The sequence below is a fragment of the Rousettus aegyptiacus genome, unplaced genomic scaffold (genome assembly GCF_014176215.1).
Source record: "Rousettus aegyptiacus isolate mRouAeg1 unplaced genomic scaffold, mRouAeg1.p scaffold_m13_p_3, whole genome shotgun sequence".
Taxonomy (NCBI): Eukaryota; Metazoa; Chordata; class Mammalia; order Chiroptera; family Pteropodidae; genus Rousettus; species Rousettus aegyptiacus.
The window spans coordinates 107,301,955-107,310,854 of record NW_023416306.1 but is presented as its reverse complement, the minus strand read 5'-3'; positions in this window follow the sequence as shown (position 1 = coordinate 107,310,854).

Here is an 8,900-nt window from a genome sequence, read left to right as displayed (position 1 = left end):
AGGCTTTCACTGGTTCTTTCCCCAAAGTTCTAACAGCTTCCTCCTACTGTCAAAGCCACTCCAACTTTTTAGATTTTTGCTAGGTTAAGATCTTACTTCCATGGACCAAAATCTATATTAATTATCTATTGCTGTGTGACAAATTGCATTACAATTAATCAGCTTCAAAAAACATTAAAGTTAATATTTATTACAATTTTGATGGGTAAGAAATTTGGGATAACTTGACTCTCTCATGGAGCTGCAGTTAAGATGTCAGCTGGGGCTGCTGTTAATGGAAGGCTTGGAGGATTTGCTTAGAAGATAATTCACTGACATGGCTGGTGTTGATGCTAACTGTTAGCTGGAAGCCTCAGTTCTTCTACATATGAATCTTCCTGCAGGATTGTTTGAGCATCCTCATGACATGGTGATGGCCTCCCTGCAAAGGAAGTGGACAAAGATGGTACAAGGAGGAAGCCACAATGTGTTTTAATATCTTGGGAGTTTCAGAAAATGCACACTATTTTTTCACAGTATCTTATTGGTTACCCAGGTCAGCCCTGGTGAGGGTCCCTGGGGACTGACTGTCAATCAGATTTGGAAGATAAACAGGAGTCAATTCAATATCTTGAAAACTAACAAATAAAAATAATCAAATGTTTATCCTACATTTCCTATGTAAACTGCATTTAAAATATAAGGACAAAGAAAAGTTAAAAGTAAAAGAATGAAAAATGTATATACTATGCATACTTTAACCAAAAGAAAGCTGATTTTGCTACATTAATATTAGGTGAAGTAGACACTAAGGGAAAGATCATTATTAGAACCTAGGAATATTTCATAACGATAAAAGGGCCAATACCAACAACAGGAAGTAAAAATCCTAAAATCATATGCATTTAATAACACAACCTCAAATATATATAAAGCAAAACATGACATAAAGGATTAATAGATAAAAAGGATTAATAGATTAATAGAACATAAAGGATTAATAGATAAAATTAGAATCATAGTTGGAAATTTTAACACACCTCTCAGTAAATGATAGAATAATCTGACCAAAAAATCAACAAGGATATGAACAAACAACTAATAAAACTGACATAAACACCACAGAATATACATTCTTTTCAAGCATATGTAGATATTTACCAAAATAGAACCTACCTGGCAATAAAGCAAGTCTCAACAAACTTTGAAGGATTAAAATTGTATAGAGTATGTTCTCTGAATGCTGTGGGATTGAGCTGTAAAATAACAAAAAGATAACTACAAAATCCTGCTTAGAAATTAAACAATAGATCTCATATAACCAAGTCAAAAAAGAAATCACAATAGTAATGAGGCACTACAAAGATTCAAAAGATAAAGCACATTAAATAAATTTGTAATATAATTTTTTTGAGTTCTAAAAAAAAAGGGGAATGATCAGAATTAGTCCTATAGCTAATAAAAATTTAAATCCATTTTTTAAAAATTCCATACAAAGAAAACTCTAGGCCCAGATGGCTTTATCAGGAAAATTTTCCAAGCATTTAAAGAAAGAAATAACACCTATATTACAGAAAAGCTTCCATGGGATAGAAAAAGAGGAAATACTGCCCAATTCATTAGAGACCAGCATAACCTCAATACCCAAACCTGGAAACAACACTATAAGAAAAGATTCTACAGGTCAATTTCTCTCATGAGCATAGATATAAAAATCCTAAATAAAATATTAGCAAAACAAATCTGGCAATATATAAAAAGTGTAAATGTTACATTGAGTTCAGGTTTTTTCAGGAATGAAAAGTTGATTTAACATTTGAAATAAAGAATAAAAAATAGGGATGTCACAACTGATGGAGAGTAAGCACTTAATAAAATTTCATACTCGCTCATGATTTTTGAAAATCTTCACAAACCAGTGATAAAAAATAATTTCCTTAATCTAACAAAAACTAAAAAATTCTTACAGAAAACATCATATTTATTGTCTACACTAAATGTCGAAAAAGATGAAAAGTTTCCCCCCCAAGATCAGGGATGAGGCAATGTTGTCCTCTATTACTATTTTGATTTAACATTAAACTGCATATTTTTTATTCAACAGAGTGTAATAAGGCAAGAAGAGAAATATATAGGTATTGAAAAAGAATAAAATTTTCATTATTCACAGGCAACATGATCATATACATAGAAAATCTGAGATGAAGGTACAGAATTAATAAGTAAATTTAGTAAGGACCTGAATACAAAGCCAATGCATTAAAAAAATAAATCACTGGAAAAATAGAATATGAAACATCTTAAATGATAACATTTATATCACTATCCAAAATAAATGAATTCTTTTTAAAGATGTGAAAGATTTCTATGCTGAAAACTACTAAATAATATTAAAACAATTAGAAAATACCTAAATAAATGAAGAATAATATTATTTTCATAGATTAGAAGACTCAAAATTATAAAGGTTCATTCCATTCTGATCGATAGATTCCAATTCGGAATCACTCAAAACCACAATAGTTTGTCTTTGGAAATAGCAAACTGATTTAAAAATGATATGGCAGATTAAAAAAAAGAGAAGGTCCTCCAAAACTCCTCTCTTTAGCCAAAGGACTGGCGAAGAGGTAGCCTAGTAGGATAGAAAAAAAAAAATGACAATATTCACACCACTCCAGCAAAACATCATCAAAAACTGCAGTCAGCAGTGCTGAATGAGGAGCCTAAATTTCCATGCCATCTAACAGTAATGAGGCACCATTTTCCCTCTCTGCTCTGTCAACAGAAGCTGAATGGAAAGTCTAGACTTACATCCTTGCCCCATAGTAACAAAATATTTCCTCTGTGTATCTGCGGTGTCCCTGGAGGCTGAACAGGAATCTAAATTTCTATCTCTATCCAGCAATAATGAAGTGTCACTCCAAGTCAGTCTGGGTGGGGACAATGGACTTCCACCCCCACCCAGTGGTAAAAAGAGGTGTCCTTCCTCTTTTCCCACCAGCAAGGTGTCAGTGGAGGCCTCCTAAATACAAAATTTAAATAAGATCCAGAAAATCATAAAATAATACTCAGTATGTTCAGGATACAGTAGAAAAATCACTCGTCATACTAACAACCAAGAAAAACCTCAACTTCAATGAGACAACAGATGTGAATGCCAAAATGACGCAAATATTAGAATTATCTGACAAAGACTTTAAAGCAGCCATCATGAATATGCTTCAATGAGCAATTATAAATATGCTTAAAACAAGTGAAAGAATAGAAAATCTCAGCAAAGAAAAAGAAGACATAAATAAGAACCAAATGAAAATATTAGAACTTTAAAAATTTAAAACTAACTGGATGGACCAAATAATCTAATGGAATGAGAGAGGAAAGAATATGAGAATAGAATATTTTACAAAAACACAGAAATTACCTTATTTGGACAACAAACAGGAAGAAAAAAGACTGAAAAAATTTTTTCAGATACTTGTGTGACAATAACAAAAATCTAATATTTGTATGATCAGAGTCCCAAAAGGATAACAGAAATAAGATAGGAATTAAAAAAAAATTTTTTTTTAAATAATGTCTAAATTTCCTCTAAATTTGGTGACAGGCATACATCTAGAGATTTAAGAAGCCTACTAAGAAGCAAAATGAATCCAAAGAAATCTATACCCAGAACATTGTAAGTAAACTTCTGAAAACTAAGAATAAAGGAAACATCTTGAAAGCAGCTAGAAAGAAAAATGCATTACAACAATTCAAATGACAGGAAACTTCTCATGAGAAATCATGGAGGCCGGAAAGAAATGGCACATTTTTCAAGTGCTGAAAGATTGGTCAACCTTGAATTCTATATATAAGGAAAATACCCCTCAGGAAGGAAAGTTATATAAAGACATTTTCAAATGAAGGAAAACGAAGAATTTTTGCCAGTCAAGCTACCCCAAAAAAGAATGGCTAAAAGAAGTTCTTGGAACAGAAAGAAAATGATAAAGGAAGAAATCCTTTAGTAATGAAAAAAGGACAATGATTAAATACAATAACATATCCTCTCCTTGAGTTGTTTAAAAACTCTGTTTGATAGTTGAAGTAAAAATAAAATTGTCTGATTTGGTTCTCTAGGTAGAAAGAATATTTAAGACAATTATATTATGGAGGAGGGTAAAGTTATCTAAATAAGGTAGTTTTCAAAATTTTGTATATAATGTAATATTAAGAGCAACTAAAAAAAACTATAAAAAAAGATACACTAAAAAACATTATAGAATATTTCAACAGAGTGAAAACACATCCCACGAAATGGAAGAAAATATCTGAAAATCATATAGCTCATAATGATTTGATATCCAGAATATATAAAAACTCTTATAATCCAGGGGAAGGGAGGAGGTAGATGGGGTAAAAGGGGTCAAATATGTGGTGATGAAGAAATCTAACTATGAGAGGTGAACACACAGTATAAATATATATATATGCCTTACTGTTAAAATGTACAGCGGAAACCTATTGGATTTTGTTAACTGATATCCTATGGCTGTGCTACTCTGAACAAGCCTGATCCCGTCTGATCTCAGAAGCTAAGCAGGGTTGGGCCTGGTTAGTACTTGGATGGGAGACCACATAGGTGTAAGGTAAACTCAGGACACACTGAGGAGTTTTAAAAGCAAGCCTTTATTGGGAGAGAGCTCCCGAGGCAAGGTTCTCTGGTCCCAAGAGGAGGGGGCCAGGGAAGTCCCTCCCTGGGATGGGAGGATGTAGTTTTTATAGGGCTATGTGGGGGTAGGGTGTAGAACGGGACTTTGAAGCCCACATCAGGAAGCGTTAATTGGACCCAGAGGCTGTTAGGGTAGTGGCGCCAGGGCTATAGGGTGGGCCCGTCAGTTGAGCGTCTGAATTCTATCTCAATTGGGAGGCTGGATTCTTGTACCAGGCCAAGAAGTTCCCAGGCAGACATCTGTTTAGCCCACCCTCCCCGCGCCGACCCAACAATAGGAAGACCAGGTGTTGTAGGCATAAAAAATTTAAAAATAAAGGATTGTAAGCTGACAAGTTCCTTGCAATCCGTGAGGTTAACCAAGGGTTGCCTCATCTAAATGAATGAATGAATGAATGAATGAATGAATGAATGAATAACAGCTATGGTTGAAGCCTCCTATGTGCCTTTTGTTAATCAGTGTCAACATTAAAAAAAAAAAACTCCTATAATCTAGCAACAATATAACAAATGACCCAATTTAAAAAATGGGCAAAGGAATGAACGGATATAACTCCAAAGAAAATATACAAATGGCCAATAAGCATAAGAAAAGATCAAATCAAAACCACATTGAAATGTCACTTCACATCTCATAGAACGGTTATTCTCAAAAAAGAATGAGAGGAAGGAGGAGGAGAAATAAAAGAAAATAAGTGTTGAGGATGCGAAGAAATTTGAACCTTTGTGCATTGCTTGTGAGAATTTAAAATGATGCCATAATTATGGAAAGTGGTGTGTCAATTCCTCAGAAAATGAAACAGAATTATCATACGATTCAGCAAGTCCATTTTAAAGTATAAACCCAAAAGAAATAGAAACAAAGACTTGAATATGTACACCCATGTTCATAGCAGCATTATTCACAATAGTCAATAGGTGAAGCAACCTAGTGTCCGTCGACTGATGAATGTATAAACAAAATGTTAGGTATATGTCTATATATTTGATATAAAAAGAAATATTTGGTCTTTGTCCCTACTTCCTGGCACACAGCTCCTAAAACCCATGGAAAAGAGTACCTCTTATATTCAAATGTGATGATTCATGGGAGGGTGAGAAACTTGGATAGCTTCAGGATAGGAGTTGGTCACCAGAAAAACTAAGGAAGTGATGAGAGGATTAGAACTTTCAGCCTACCCCTAACCCTGGGAGAAGGGAAAGGGGCTAAAGATTGAATTCAGCCATCGGTGGCCAATGATCTAAGCAATTATATATACATAAATAAAACCTCATAAAAAAATCTCTAAACAATAGGGTTCAAAGAGCTTGTGGGTTGAAGAACATATGAAAAAATAAAAATAAAAAAGAGGATCTACAAAAAACACATCATACTTATAATCGAAGACTGAATACTTTCCTCCCTAAAATCAGGAACAAAGCAAGGATATCTGATTGTATTACCCTTATGTGTCATAATCTTGGAAATCCTACCCAGTGTAATAATACAAGAAAAGGAAATAAAAGGCATACATATCAGAGAGGAAGAAATATAAGTATCCCCATTTGCAGGTGACGTGACTGTTTAGGTAGCTGAATCTACCAAATTCTCAACAAATAGAGAAAATGTATTTTAAATTAAGCTAGGAAAAAAAAAGAAAGAAAAAAGAAAATCAGAAGAGAGTTCAGTAAAGTTACGTCAAGATATAAAAATAAATTTTCTATATACTGGCGATTATCATGTAAAAACTGAAATTAAAACACAATACCATTTGCAATTGCTCTTAAATACTTGGGTGTAAACCTAGAAAAACTTATACAGACTCTGCTCAAAACTACAAAATATTGATGAAAGAAATAAAAGATCTAAATAAATGGAAAGATATTCATGTTGATGGGCTGGAGGATGCAACATGATAAAGATGTCAATTCTCCTCAAAGTGATTTTTAGATTTAAAATTTCCTATCATAATCCAAGTAAGATTTTGTTTTTTACATATACACAAGCATATTCTAAAATTTATATGGAAATAACTAAAACAAGTTTTAAAAAATAAAGAAAAAAATACACTGAATCATTCTTCCCATGAGACTTTTTATACAGCTATAGTTAACAAAGTATGGTATGTACAGATGGATAAATACATTGATCAATGAAACCAAATAGAAAATCCAGAAATAGAATCACACAAGTATGTTGAATTGAATTAAAAAAAAAAAAATTCCAAAGTCATTCAGTGGAGGAAGGTTATTCTTTTCAACAAATGGTGCTAGAGCAATTAAATAATCATAGGTAAAAACAAAACAAAACCCCTCACTCAATCTTTACCTGAAATCTTAGACCAAAAGTAACTTTAAATGGATCGTAGATTTAAATATAAACTGTAAAACTATAAAACTTCTTAGAGAAAACATAGGAGAAAATTGTCAGAATGTAAGTCTTGGTAAAGAGTTCTTAGAAATGACACTAAAAGCATAATCCATAAAAGAAAAACATTGATAAATTGGACTTCATTAAAATTTTAAAATTTTGTTCTATAAAAGGCTCCGTTAAAATAAAAATATGAGCTACAGATTGGGAGAAAATATTTGCAAACCATCTGACAAACGGCCTATGCCTAGAATATATAAAAAATTCTCAAAATTCAACAGTTTAAAAAGAATCCAATTATAAAATGGACAAAAGGCATGAACAGACATTCACCAAAAAGGATATATGGGTGGCAGATAAGCACATGAAAAGATGGCCAACATCATTAGCCATTAGGGAAATGTAAACAAACAAACAAAAACTAAAACAAAACAAATTACCTATTAGAAAAGTAGAAATAAAAACTAATGGTTATCCCAAATCCTGACAAGAATGTGGAGAAATGGCATGTCTTAAATAAATACTGTTGGTGGAAATGTAAGATAATCAGAGCAACTCTGGGAAACCATTCAGTAATTCCTTATAAAACTAAATATGTATATATTACTCACCAATCACCACACTTAATGGGCATTTAATCCAGAGAAATGAAAACTTATCTCCACAAAAACTGATACAGAAATATTCATATCAACTTTGTTTGTAATAGCCCAAAATGGAAACATCCTAAATGTCTTTCAACAAATGAATGCTTAAATAAACTGGTACACCCACAGCAATAAAAAGTAACACGCTATTAATACATATAACAATTTGAATGAAAATCAAGGGCATTATGCTGTGGGGGTGGGGGAGAGCCATTCTCAAAAGGTTGCATATGATGCCATTTATATAACTTATGGAAATGGCAAAATTACAGAGATAAAGAGCAGATTAATGGTTTCCAGGGGTTAGGGATGGTAGTAGGACAATGGGGGATGTAGTATGACAATAAATAGTACCAGGGTTCCTTTGTGGCAATGGAACAGTTCTGTATATTGGTTGTAGTGGTGGTTACATGAAAATATACATGTGATAAAATTGTGCAGGACTACACACACATGTGTAAAAACTGGTGAAATATAAATAAGGGCTGGAGTTTAATAGTAATTTTTCAATGTTGGTTTCTCAATTTTGACAAATATACATGATGGGTATACAAGGAGCTCTCTCTACTGACTTCGCAACTTTTCTGTAAACCTAACATTATTCCAACATTAAAAGGTTATTTAAAAAAAAAAAAAAGTGAAGCATTTTTTTTTTTTTAAATGTGATACCACTACACACCTACCAGAATGGCTAAAATTAAGAGAGAAAATAGAAAGTAAGTGAGAGTGTGGGGGAATATTCTATATCCCAATAATTTCATTCTGTTTTATACCCAACAGAAATACATAAGTTCCAAAAAAGACACGAATGTTCATAGCAGCTTTATTCATGAGTCAAAACTGAAAAGTCCAAATGCCTATTTACAGGATGAATAAGTTGCAGTATATTTATACAATGTTATACAATAGTATGACTGAACAAACTACAACATGCAATAAAAAATATGAATTGCACAGACATAATTTTAAATCGAAAAAGCCAGATACTCCATTTATTTAAAGTTCAAAAAAAGCCAAGAGAATCTATGGAGATGTTGGCCTGGGGGCATAATGGGAGGAAGAGGGCATACATGCAGGCGGCTCCTGTCGTGCTGGTGATTTTCCAATTCTTGATTTCTTGTTTTTGTGTGTTCGATGTGTGAAAAGTAACAGCTACACACGACTTAAGTACTTTTCTGTATGTAAATTCTATTGCCATAAAATTTCTACCAAAAAG